Raw genomic sequence first — 13,509 nt, forward strand, 5'->3', positions numbered from 1 at the left:
AGTCAACATGTTTCACTCTACCATCCTATCAAAGAAAAACTCAATCTGGCCATTTATTTCATTGTTACTTGTGGGGCCTTTGATTGGAAAATTGACAGCTGCAGTTTCTGCATGGTCATAATTAGTACATTTGAATTATAATTATTTAGCTTGAAGCAATCCTGCAGCAGTGTAGGCACAATAGAAGGAGGAATTGCGGTACAATATACATTCTCCTGCCAGCCAAGTAGATTCAAGCTCCACTCTGACCCTGAATGCCCAAGGAAGGTGCATTTATTAAATGGCCAGACAGGTTGTGCACAGATTTCTAAGTCCCTCCAAATGATGTGGATGGTAGATGGTACAAGTAGGAGTGATTCCTGGTCATTCATGCAATGGAATAAAATTGGAACCTCCATCATTACTCCATAAGACAACATGCATTAAAAGAAGGTACTTTGCCACAGGTTCTCTGGGATAGTTGCTTGGCTCAGTTACCTGGATAGCCGATGTGGGTTAGAGCAGAGCATTCAAAATGTTATTGGTCCTATTCCAGCTTGGATCAGTTCAGGAACTAAAAGTGTGGCGTTGGAAAAGCACAGCTGGTCAGGCAGCATCCAAGGAGCAGGAGAGTCGATGTTTCGAGCATAAGTTCTTCATCAAAAATGGGGGAGGGGGCATAAGAGCGGAGAGATAAATAGGAGGAGGTGGACTGGGGGAAGGTAGCTGGGAATGCAATAGGTAGATGAAGGTGGGGGTCGGAGAGGAGGGTGGAGAGGATAGATGGAAAGGAAGATGGACAGGTAGGACAGTTCATAAGGGCAGTGCTGGATGGTTGGAGTCTGGTGGTGGAGGCCCAGGACTTCCGCCAACTTGTGGAATGTTTCAGAGAACATCTCTGGGACACACGCACTAACAACCCTACCACCTTATGATTGAACACTTCAACTCCCCCTCCCACTCTGCCAAACTCTAACCACCTGACACCTGGAAGAAGAATGCCTCATCATCCATATTGGACCCTCCAAACACATGGGATCAATGTCGATTTCATCAGTTTCCTCATCTCCCCTCTCCCCTCCTCATCCCCAGATCCAACCCTCCAACTCGGCAACCTCTTGAACTGTCCTACCTGTCCATCTTCCTTCCCATCATTCTGCTCCACCCTCCACTTCACCTATCACCATCTCCCCCCACCTTCATTTACCTATTGTATTCCCAGCTACCTACCCCCCAGACCCACCCCCTCCCATTTATCTCTCAGCACCCTTGGGCACCGTCCCTAGTCTGATAAAGAGTTTATGCTTGAAACATCAACTCGACTGCTCCTTGGATGCTGCCTGACCTGCTGTACTGCTCTAACACCACACTTTTTGACTCAGATCTCCAGCATCTGTAGTCCCCACTTTTTCCCATTAGTTCAGGAACTGCCTCCTTGTTCTACCCATAGTTGAGGTTGTAAGGCTATAGGTTAGATCAGCCTCTGGGCAGAGAAATCAGGAAGATGGCGCCACATAAATGAAGAAGCTATTGGGAAAATGCAAATTGAGGTGCAACGTTTTTTCAATATGACACCATAAAATTGAAATTAAATTTGAAGGGTTGACATCAGCTCATTAACATAGTCAGTCATGGTTAAACAGTAGAAATGTTCTGAGTCAGAATAATGTAGGTTCAGATTTCATTCCAGAGACTGCACATTGAAACCATGATAAAAGTACATTAAATGCTGAAGGAATGCTGAAGTGTCAGATTTCTTTCAGAAAACCTCCAGCTACGCTTTCAGAAGGATGCAAAAGATCCCATTGAAAAGAAAATGCAATTTTCCTAAGTAGCATGTATTCCTGAATATGTATCACTGAGGAAGATTACAAATGCCATTTGTGGGATCTTCCTCCTAGATTAGATTCCCTACAGAGTGGAAATAGGCCATTTGGCCCAATATGTCAACACTGAGACTCCAAAGAGTAACCCAGTACCCTACAATTACTCCTGACTAATGGACCTAACACTATGGGCAATTTAGCATGGTCAATTCACCTGACCTGCACATCTTTGGAATGCTGGAGGAAACCAGAGCACCCAGAGTTCACCCACGCAGAAAAGGGGAGAATGTGCAAACTCCACATAGACAGTCACCCAAGGAGGGAATCAAACCCGAGTCCCTGGCACTGTGAAGCAACAGTGAGAACCACTGAGCCACTGTGCTGCCCAATCTTACTGTGTGTAAATTGCTTATATATATTATATGCCACTGTGGGTGGCACAGTGGTTAGCACTGCTGCCTCACAGTGCCAGAGACCCAGGTTCAATTCCCGCCAGGTAAGGGGTAAATGTAGGGGTATGGGTGGGTTGTGCTTCGGCGGGTTGGTGTGGACTTGTTGGGCCGAAGGGCCTGTTTCCACACTGTAAGTAATCTAATCTAATATTACAAGAATAGCAGATTTAGGATAAAGTGCTTCATTACCTCCAAAAGGATTTGCCTTCTGAATGACTGTAAGGCATTCCAACTGAGACATCATGCATCACTAACTTTCAGCAGAATATTGTTTCTAACATTTATTTGGAAACTCACAGTAATGAATAACTGCAAATAACATGTTATTATTAACACTGGTAACCTGCAAATTGCCACTTAATGAGACATCACAATTTTTTGGGTCTCGAGGTACTATTAATCTCCGACAACTGCTCTAAATGCAAAATTGCATTGGTAGTGACTTTCAATTTAAGAAAATGACCATGGAAATTGTCCCAAAGTGGAAAACTATGAATTATGAATAATTTAGGAACCATGGTTGAAGTTTTCCCAGTTAGATTGATTTATTTGAACTGTGAGGCAATGTTTCCTGTATTGTGTGTGTGGGGAGGTGACCTCTAAAATTAAATGCCAGGTACAATGGACATTGCAATTCCCTTCTGAAATTCAGTTGTGTTGCCCATGTTTGAGCCAAGGTTGTAATGAAATCTAAGGCTGAGGGCTCCTGGCACAGCCCAGGTTGAGCATCAGTGAGTAGGTTCTTGGTGAGTAAGTGCAGCTTGATAGTTCTGTTAACAGCATTTGATGATCATGGTTCGGGTGATTAGCCAATGATTGGACATTTGTAATTTTGGATTTGTTCTGTATTTTATGGGCAAAATATTTCTAGGCAATTCTCTATTGTTGTTGCTGTATTAAAATAATTTGGCCAGAGCACAGCTAGCTCTGGGCTACAAGCTTTCACGGTTACAGGCAAATTGTTGTTGGGACCGTAGCCTTTGCTATATCTCGAGCACACAGGCCTTTCTTGTTATCTCGTGTTGTGAATTGAATAAGTGCTGGGAATCTCAGGAGAAGGCTAACTATTCATTATAATTTTGAGGATTATAAGATTCTATTTTGGGACATTAAAGAAATTAAGAGATCACATTAGCAGCATATGGGTGATATGGTGGCTCAGTGGTTAGCACTGCTGCCTCTCAGTGCCACAGACCCGGGTTCAATTTCAGCCTCTGTGTGGACTTTATGCATTATCCCCATGTCTACATGGGTTTTCTCCAGGTGCTCCAGTTTCCTCCCATAATCAAAAGATGTGCAGTTTAGGTGAATTGGCCATGCTAAATTGCCCATAGTGTTCAGGGATGTGTAGGTTAGGTGCATTCGTCAGGGGTAAATGTAATGTAATATGGGAGGGGAATAGGTCTGGTTTGGATACTGTTTGAAAGGTCAGTGTGGACTTGCTGGAGTGAAGGACCTGTTTCCACACTGTAGGGATTCTGTATAACTCCGTTGACAGTCAGCTTGAGTGTTTTGAGCATTCGAAGTAAAATGAAAGATTAGATTGTTTACCGAGAAAAAGATGCAACATGTTTGCATTTGGAAACAATGACAACAATATCTGTGTATATCATGAGTAAATCTTGGGAGATTCAAAGTCTCAGAAGGCTGTTGCTTTTCTTTATTCAGTTGAAGGACATGTGTATCGCTGGGTGGGCCAGCATTTATTGCCTTCCCCTGGTTACCCTTGAGGCCTTGCAGCACATATGTTGTAAGTAGACCCACAATGCCATTAGCAAGGGAATTTCAGGATTTTGACTCACTGGCATGAAAGAATTGCAATATACTACCATGTCAGGATGGTGAATGATTTGGAGAGAACCTGTAGGTAATGGTATTCCCAAGTATCTGCTGCCTGTCCTTCTAAGTGGTAGTGGTTGTGGGTTTGGAAGGTGCTATCTCAGGACATTTGTTGAATATCTTAAAACATGTTGTAAATGATGCACACAGCGACTACTGAGCATTATTGTTGTCAGGTTGGTATGAACAGGAGAATAGGAGTGGATAGTCATGTTCCTGAGGTACAGAAAATGCAATTTCTATCATTAAACACAGAAAATGGATAGGTGTTATCATTCAGATTGAAGAAACCAAGGTCAGAAAGATTTAAAGGAGACTGAAAGGGTCCTATGAGTTAATTTTCTAGACTACCTTTGCAAATCTGGTCCACTCAACCTATATGTGTGTTAAGTCTCATGATTATTACAAGCCTTTCTTCGAATAGTTCAGTTATTTCTTCCTGTAAATTCTGTCTTACTACCGTCATGGAGGAATATCACCTATCACCTCTTTAACCCTTCTAAGGTGACCTCTTACCTTTCCTATTTCTACATAAACTGATTGCTCTTTTAAGCTAAGATCACTTCTCACTACTGTACTGATGGCATCCTTAATTAAGATTTTGTTATGAATACTATGTGCATCTTGAATCAGAGATTTAGATCTATCTTTTTAGCATGATGCACTAGCTGAGTAGTGCTACTATTAAATGGAGTCTTGCAGTCCTCAAGTTCCAATTCAATTAACATGCATCTCTTATTGTAAGATGTAAGTTTTCTTGACAGCATTTCCCACCCTCAGTAGCGAAGTATAATAGGACAATCTAAAATCAACATTATATCAAATCTTTGAGGTTTAATCATGGCCAGTAACTTGCTTAGGATGTTTCACTTGTTATACACACATCAAGATCACTTCTGAATTTGAAAAGGAATGAAACATTTTCATCCTCAACTTTTACTGGACACACATGAATGTCAAATGATTCAAGATGGGGATTATCATTGATCGCCTGAGAGAAAGGAGAATGTGAATTAGGTGAGTCTCAATTTGGATCTTCAACCTCTGCCAATATCCTGCATCTGCTCATGCTGCCACATCATAACAGAGCATGTGTAGATGCATCATGGGGACCATTGTCATTATGGGTCGACACGCAGGAGACTGGAAGAACATAGCAAGCCAGGCAGTATCAGGAGATGGAGATGTCAACGTTTCGGGTATAATCCTTCTTCAGAACTGATGGGAATGCTGGGATCAGATGACCCAGTTTTCAATCTGCCTTTATCTGCTGGTGCATTTTTATATCCTGTGATTCCTGGGATGTCAGAACCAACATATGAAGAGACACTTGAATAGTTAGGACGAAGTTCATTGGAGTTTAGAAGAGTGAGAGGTGTGATCTCATAGAAACCTGTAACATTCTAACAGGTTGAAACTGTAAATTGAGATAAGGGAGAAAATAGCAGCGGCACTGGCAATAATTTTCAATCCCTCTCTGGCCACAGGATAGGTGCTAGAGAGATGGAGGATAACCAATGTGGTCCTGTTATTCAAGAAGGGAGCAAGGGATTAACCAGGAAACTACAGGACAGTCAGTCTAACTTAAATGGTGAGGAAACTACAGGAAATAATTCCGAGAGGCAAAATTAATTTTCACGTTGTAAGGCAAGAATTTATCAAGAATAGTCAGCGTGGTTTTATAAAGGGGAAGTCATGTCTGTCCAATTTGATTTAAATTTTAGTGACCCGAGTACATAGATGAGACCAAACATTTGATATTGCCTGCTTGGGCTTCAGCAAGGCTTTTGATAAGGTCACACATGGAAGTCTGATAGTGAGGATAAGAGCCCATGGGATCCAAGGAATTTTGGCTAGTTGGATCCATAATTGGCTGAGTGGTAGGAAGCAGAGTGATGGTTGAGGAGTATTTTTGTGACTGGAAGTCTATGATGAAGTTCTGCTGGAATCAGTGTTGTGGTATATGTGAATGATTTAGACTGGCAGGAAGATCAGCAAGTTCACAGAAGATCCAAAAATTGTTCGGGTGGTTTATGGTGAGAAGGATAGTCTTATACTATAGGAGGATGTACACAGGCTGGTCAAACAGTTTGATCAGTGGCAAATGAAATTCAATCTGAAGAAGTGTGAGATGATGCACTTGGACAACACATACAAGGTAGGGGAATACTGGAGAAACTCAGTAGGTCTGGCAACTTGTGTGGAGAATTGAAAAGTGTGGCACTGAAAAAATACAGCAGGTCAGAAAGCGTCAAAGGAGCAGGAGAGTTGACTTTTCAGACATAAACTCATCATTGGAAGGGCTCAGGACCAAAATGTTGAATCTCCTGCTCCTTGGATGCTGCCTGGCCTGCTGTGTTTTTCCAATGCCACACTTTTCGACTCCGACTCTCGAGCATGTGCAGTCCTCACTTTCTCCTACACCTGTGGAGAGAAAGCAGAGTCACCATTTCGTATCCAGTGACTTTTCTTCAGAACTAAGCAAAGGGAATGTATATGCTGAAGCCAGGTTGAGGGTATGGGGAAAGAGTAACCTTAGGTGAAGATGAACCCCTGCACCGGATAACAGCAATTGGGCAGATGTGGGAATAGATAATGGTGAGCTAGGAGAAAGAAAAATCGCTAATGGAAACCTGGCGCTGAAATTATTGAACTTTATTTTAAGGTGTTGAAGTGGCAGGCAGTTGAAAGCTCAGGAAGCTTACATGTTCTGTCTGCAAAAGTCTCCTCCTAAAATTATAAGGGACATAAATATGAGAGAGTAGAAGTAACTTGCATTTAGGGGAGGGATCAATAGCCAGGTGTCATAGATATAACATAAAGGCAGGAGGTTTATAGGGATTTTTTATTAACCAGAGTGTGCTTGGAATCTGGAACTGTCTACCTATAAGGGTGAAAAACATACATGTGCTCATAAGGTTTAAGAAGGTATTTAGATGTACTCTTGAGATTAGATTGGATTACTTACAGTGTGGAAACAGGCCCTTCAGCCTAACAAGTCCACACCAACCTGCCAAAGCGCAACCCACTCCCCTACACCTAACACTATCGGCATTTTAGCATGGCCAATTCACCTAAACTGCACATTTTTGGACTGTGGGAGGAAATCAGAGCACCCAGAGGAAACCCACGCAGACAATGTGCAAACTCCACACAGTCATTCAACTGAGGTGAGAATTGAACCCAGGTCTCTGGCACTGTGAGGCAGCAGTGCTAGCCACTGTGCCACCGTGCGGCCCATTAATTAATGCCTAGGCATGCAAGACCATAGGCCAAGTGATGAGAAAGGTTTAGGAAAAATTAGGCCCTTGTTTTTGACTAGTGCAGACTCAAAGGGCTGAAGGGCTTTTTTTTCTGAGCCATCAACCTTTCTGACTCTATGAATCTGTGAGGATTGGGAAAGATAAATGCGGGAAGGAAGTTCCTCATGACCAGGGAGTCCAGAACCAGGATTTACATTCTAAGGATACACGATAAGTCATGCAGGACTGAGACAAGAATAAATTATTTCTCCAAAAAGTGGTGAGCCTGTGAAGTACTCTGCAACAGAATGTGTTTGAGGCCAAGGCATTGGATATTTTCGAGAAGGAGTTAAATATAGTTGTTGGGCTTAAAGGGACCAAAGGGAGAATGTGTGAATATGGTTTTGAGTTGGATAATTAGTCTTGATCATGTTGAAAACTGGGCAGGATTAAATCAGCTGAATGGCCTGCTCCTATTTTCCATGTTTCTATATCCCATCTTGTTGCATTCTGATTATCATTACCCAAATTATTGTCCTGTTTTATTACCTTATAGTTTCCTTTGTTTTTAATCTTACTCCTCTCTCATGATCCCTTCATTCCACTATTTGATTGAAAGCCTGCTCCACCACCCTAACTGATATGATCTGTCACAACACTGATCCAGCACTGTTCAAATGGCGACTTGATCCAACTCCCAATTTCTCCACATTGTGAACCAAAACACATTTCTCTCACGTTAGCCTCTGAACCACACATTTGGCTCTCTAATCTTGTTTACACTGTATTAAGTTGCTTGAGGCAAAAAGTAACTGTTAAGTGTGTACCTTGTATTTAAGAGAGTTTAACATTAGGGAGTCCATTTTCTGTGGATATGCAATGTTGCAATTTTGCCTGGCAGGGTGCACGCTGCTCACACAGAAATTGCTGTAATGCCTTCTTCCCAATAATTTATGATGTATTTTATTGTTTTAAATATACTCACCAATGGAGTTAATCAATCATTGACAGGCAACTGATTACTCGGCCAGCATCGTTAACATGACAGTAACAATCCATAGATGATTTATTTGACCTTCTGCTTTTTAAGCATATGATCACAACAAACAGTGTTCATGTCAATTACAATGGAATGATTGGTTACCTCAAAAGATGAAATGAACAAAGGTCTCCTAATTAAAGAATACATTCAGCAATGCTGAGCTCAAGTTCGGAATCTTCCTTGTCAGATGTTTGGCTCATAAATTGACTCCCATTAAAGATTCATCATATGAACCTTTGTTTTGGAAATGCACTAATCATAGAGTGATACAGTAATTGAGTCAAAAAGCATGGAGACAGACTCTTTGGTCCAACGAGTTCATACCAAACATAATCCCAAACTAAACTAGTCCCACCTGCCTGCTCCGAGCCCATATCCCTCCAAACGTTTCCTATTCATATACTTACCGATATATCTTTTAAGTATTGTAATTGTATTCACATCCATCACTTTCTCAGGAAGTTCATTCCACACACAAACTGTCCTCTGTGTAAAAAAGTTGTCCCTTATGTCTTTTTGAAAATCTCTCTCCTTAAACACATGCCCCTAGTCTTGAAATCCCCCATCCTAAGGAAAAGACAACAGTCACCTTTTCTATACCCCTCGTTATTTTATAAACTTCTATAATGTCCCCTATTGACCTCCTACACTCCAGTGAAAGAAGTCCCAGTCTATCCAGCCTCTCTTTATAATTCAAACCTCCATACCTGACAACAGCCTGATAAATCTCTTCTGAACCCTCTCCAGCTTAATAATATCCTTCCTTTAACTGGACAATCACAAGTGAACAATGTAGAATTTTTCTTGTGTTTCCACTTGACTATTTTTGAATAATCTAGTTCGAAATTATTAGAATCATAGAATCCCTACAGTGTGGAAGCAGACCATTTAACCCATCAAGTCCACACCAACCCTCCAAAGAACATCCCACCCAGATCCACTTCGCTATCCTATCCCAGTGACCCTGCATTTTCCATGGTTAATCCACCTAACCTGCACATCCCTGGACACAATGGGTAATTTTGCATGGCCAATCCACCTAACCCACACATCTTTGGACATCTTGGATAATCCATAAGTGATTTGTTTAATTTCACATTTGATACATGTTGATTCAATACATTAATTCACAGAATGACAATCAATGCAAGATGATATTTCCTAAGATTGCACTTCAGTAACAGGAGAGAATTCAAATTGGCAGTTATTAGAATCACTTGTAGTTTTCCATCCATTAAGGGCAATTATTTGAAAACTGAGTGTACTATCTCTAATTGCCTGATGAATGAATGGTAAGTACCAGACTCAAAATGTTAGGATTAGTCCTTCAGTCTCTTGGCTGTAAAAGTCCATTGCTTATTGCCAATGTTTCTGTTCCACAGGTTCCTGTTTGTTAAAAATGGGATCTAAACTCGACACATATGCTTCTGATGCAGACTGCACTGAAACATCATCCAATAAAGTAATCAGCATGGGTGTGGTGGAAGTACACAGATTATAAATTCAACATATAACATTCTGCTGGTGTCACTTTCAATCTCTCCCAATCACCATCCTTTCTTGAAGGGGAACTTTCTGATTTTTGGCTAATTCTGGATTTGCGTCAAGCTTATAGAAGGGATTTATGCTGTAATGTCATTAATTGCTACCTCACCCCTATGGTATCCTACATATCCGATCTGGCCCTATCGTACCGCATACTGTACCTGGAACAACTCAGTACTCAACAGATACCCAGAATTCACTGGCATCCTTTGTATCTATGCCAACTTCAAAGTTCTTTAGTATACCTATACAAGCACCGTCAGTCCAGAGCTACCCTGCACAGTTCCAGACACTTGTCACTGACATGACAAGATGTTCTATTGTATGAGCTTTGAGGTTCTGTTGGTCATGGTGTTGCAAAAAGGTGACTTCCTCTTCCATCAGGAACAACAGTGGAAATCACAACACCAGACCATGTCAGTATGCTCTGAGGTAACCACCTGATTCAGTGCGGTTGCTGCCGTTTGGTGAATGTATCTCAATGCAGTAAGAAGATCAATAATCTAGCCCACTCTCCCAGTGCAAGTGCCACCATCTTCTTACTGTCATTTCACATTCACTGTGCCCTTGCTACTTGACTCACCTCCCACCAAGGATCATGTTTCATCACTCTCACTATTGCCTGTACCATCTTGCCTCCTTTGCTGCCACCCATCCCAACACCTGACATCACCAACCCCTGCTTTAGAGAGAGGCTAAATAGGCTGTGGCTGTTTTCCCTGGAGTGTCGAAGGCTAGGGGGTGACCTTATAGAGGTTTATAAAATCATAAGGGGCATGGATATGGTAAATAGACATGGTCTTTTCCCTGGGGTGGGGCAATCCAGAACTAGAGGGTTTATGGTGGGAGGAGAAAATATAAAAGGGACTTAAGGGGCAACTTTTCCATGCAAAAGGGTGGTCCTTGTATAGAATGAGCTGCCAGAGGAAGTGGTGGAGGCTGGTACAATTACAACATTTAATAGGTATCTGGATGAGGTACATGCATAGAAAGGGTTGACAAGGATATGGACCAAGTGCTGGCAAATGGGACGAGATTAATTTTGGGTACCTAGTCAGCATAGATACGTTGGACTGAAGACTCTGTTTCCAGTCTGTACATCTCTATGACTCTATGACTCTATAACCATAATGAGCTTCCTTTCTGTTTTTTTTCTGTATTAAGTAGCAAGCTGCACTCAAACAAATAATAAAATTGTCTTCAAGCACATTAATAAGAAAAGATTAGTGAAGGCTTGAGTGGGTCCCATTAGGAACAAGGAGGGAAAGCTGTTCACAGATCCAAAGGATAGGACTAAATGAATATTTTGCCTTTGTCTTTACCAAATCAGAACGTAGTAATAATGGCCTCATTGAAAATTTGGGTGTTGAGCAACTGAAATGTACAGTGATAGATAAAGAAGTGGTAGTATTAAGGTTGGCAGATCTCCAGATGCAGAAGTCAGCAGGTCTAGACGGGGATGCATCATAGATTGCTGAGTGTTAAGGGAGCAAATTGCAGAGTCATTGACAAAAATTTTCTAGGCTTCTCTGAACATAGAAGTATTGCCAGGGTCTTGAGGATTACAAGTGTGACATTATTGTTTATGTGAAAGGAAAAGGACAACCCAGGAAACGACAGATCTGTTAATTTGACATTAAAAAATGGGAAAACTGATAGAGGCCATAATACAGGATAAGCTAAATGTACAAAAAATGAGTTAATATGAGACAGTCAGCATGACTTAATCAAGGGTTGGTCATGTCTGACAAATTTAGTTGAGTTATTTGCAAGCTGACGTAGGCAGTAGATGAGAGTAGTGCTGTAAGTGTTATATATTTGGACTTTCAAAAAGCATTTGATATGATGACACATGTTAGCAAATTAGATATGTATTGGATCGATAGGTCTTTTGCAGCATGGATTAGAAGTTATGTAAAAGATAGGAAACAGAGATTAGGGATGGATGGGTATTTCTCAGATTGGATCAAGTTGAAAGTAATGTTCCCCAGGGATCAGCGGTGGGACCTTTTTTTTCTGATTTATGCAAACAATTTGAGGCTGAGAGTTGAGAGAAAAGAATTTCGAAATTTGATATCAAGCTCGGGAAAAAAAGGAATTGTGACAATGATGCTTAGTGACTTCAGAGGGACATTGACAAGTTTGCCAAATGGACAAACACCTGGCAGATGAAATTTAATGCAGAGCAATTTGAGGTAATGCATTTTGGTGAAAGAAACACAGAGAGACAATGCAAGCTTGATAGTACAACTTTGAGGGGAATACGGGAGCAAAGGGACCTTGGGGTTCACATACATGATTCCCTGAAGGTGACCAGGCAAGTTGAAACAGTTGCTAAGAATGCTTGTAGCATCCTTGGCTTTATATATAGAGGTATAAAGGACAAAAACAAGGGAATGATACTACACTTACATAAATTATTGGTCAGACCACATTTGAACTATTGTGTTCAGTTCTTGAGCACATTATTTAAGGGAGGATGTTAAATTGAGATGTTCAAAATTATGAACAGTTATGAACAGGATAAAGAAGCATATTCTGTTTGTACCAATTGGTATTCCAACATCTAGGGTCACAACTACAAGATTGTCAACAAGAGGGCTAGGAGTGAGATGAGGAGAAATGTCTTTACTCAGGGAGTTATTCAGACATGGAATATTCTGCCTGAGGGAGTGGTGGAGATAGATTCCAAAGGGTTTTCAAAAGAGAACTGGATACATATTTAAAATGAATGAAATTAGAGGGCTACAGAGATATGGCCTGAGAGTGAGACTAGCTGGTTATATTCCTCTTGTGCTACTGCCTCACATTTGCCAGGTCTTGTTCATCTGCAAAATCTGTAAGGTGGTGGTGTGATAAAATCAGGGGACTGCCAAGAGATGTATGTCTTTACCACCTGCAGCATGCATATGAGAAGAAACTGTAGGATGAAGAGTCACTGGAATGTTAGAAGGAGAAATGGGCATCTCTGTCATGATTAATGTTTTTGCCAACTGCTGACCATAGTCTCCGGATGCTTTGATGATGACAAGCACCATTCCCCTCATTAGACTAAGGCTATGCACTTTGAGTGACCCCTTTGGTTCATTCCTACAGATGGTTGTATTCAACCTTAATCTCAAAGAAAGAGAAGAGTCAGCCAATGAGCGTAAGGCAATCTTTTTAGTTGTTGTACCTGTGTTTGAATAGCTGGCAGTACGTGCAAGCTGTGAGACACGCAAGTGAAGATTTCAGCTGAGTTCTGTGACAGAGTGCGATGAAGTTAGGAATGTTTGATATGAGTGAAATTTTTAAAAACTCTATTTTAAATGAACAGTGACTTAAGCCATGGTTGAGGCAATTGGTGTAGTCAATAGGATCTTGCATTTTGAAGATTTATTCACTGTTTAAAGTCTGGTTGAAGATTTGTAGCTCGGGTGTCCGTTGTTGTGGTTCTGTTCGCCGAGCTGGAAGTTCTTGCTGCAAACGTTTCGTTCCCTGGCTAGGGAACATCATCAGTGCTATTGGAGCCTCCTGTGAAGTGCTGCTTTGATGTTTCTTCCGGTATTTATAGTGGTTTGTTCTTGCCGCTTCCGGGTGTCAGT

The sequence above is a fragment of the Hemiscyllium ocellatum genome, chromosome 2 (genome assembly GCF_020745735.1).
Source record: "Hemiscyllium ocellatum isolate sHemOce1 chromosome 2, sHemOce1.pat.X.cur, whole genome shotgun sequence".
Taxonomy (NCBI): domain Eukaryota; kingdom Metazoa; phylum Chordata; class Chondrichthyes; order Orectolobiformes; family Hemiscylliidae; genus Hemiscyllium; species Hemiscyllium ocellatum.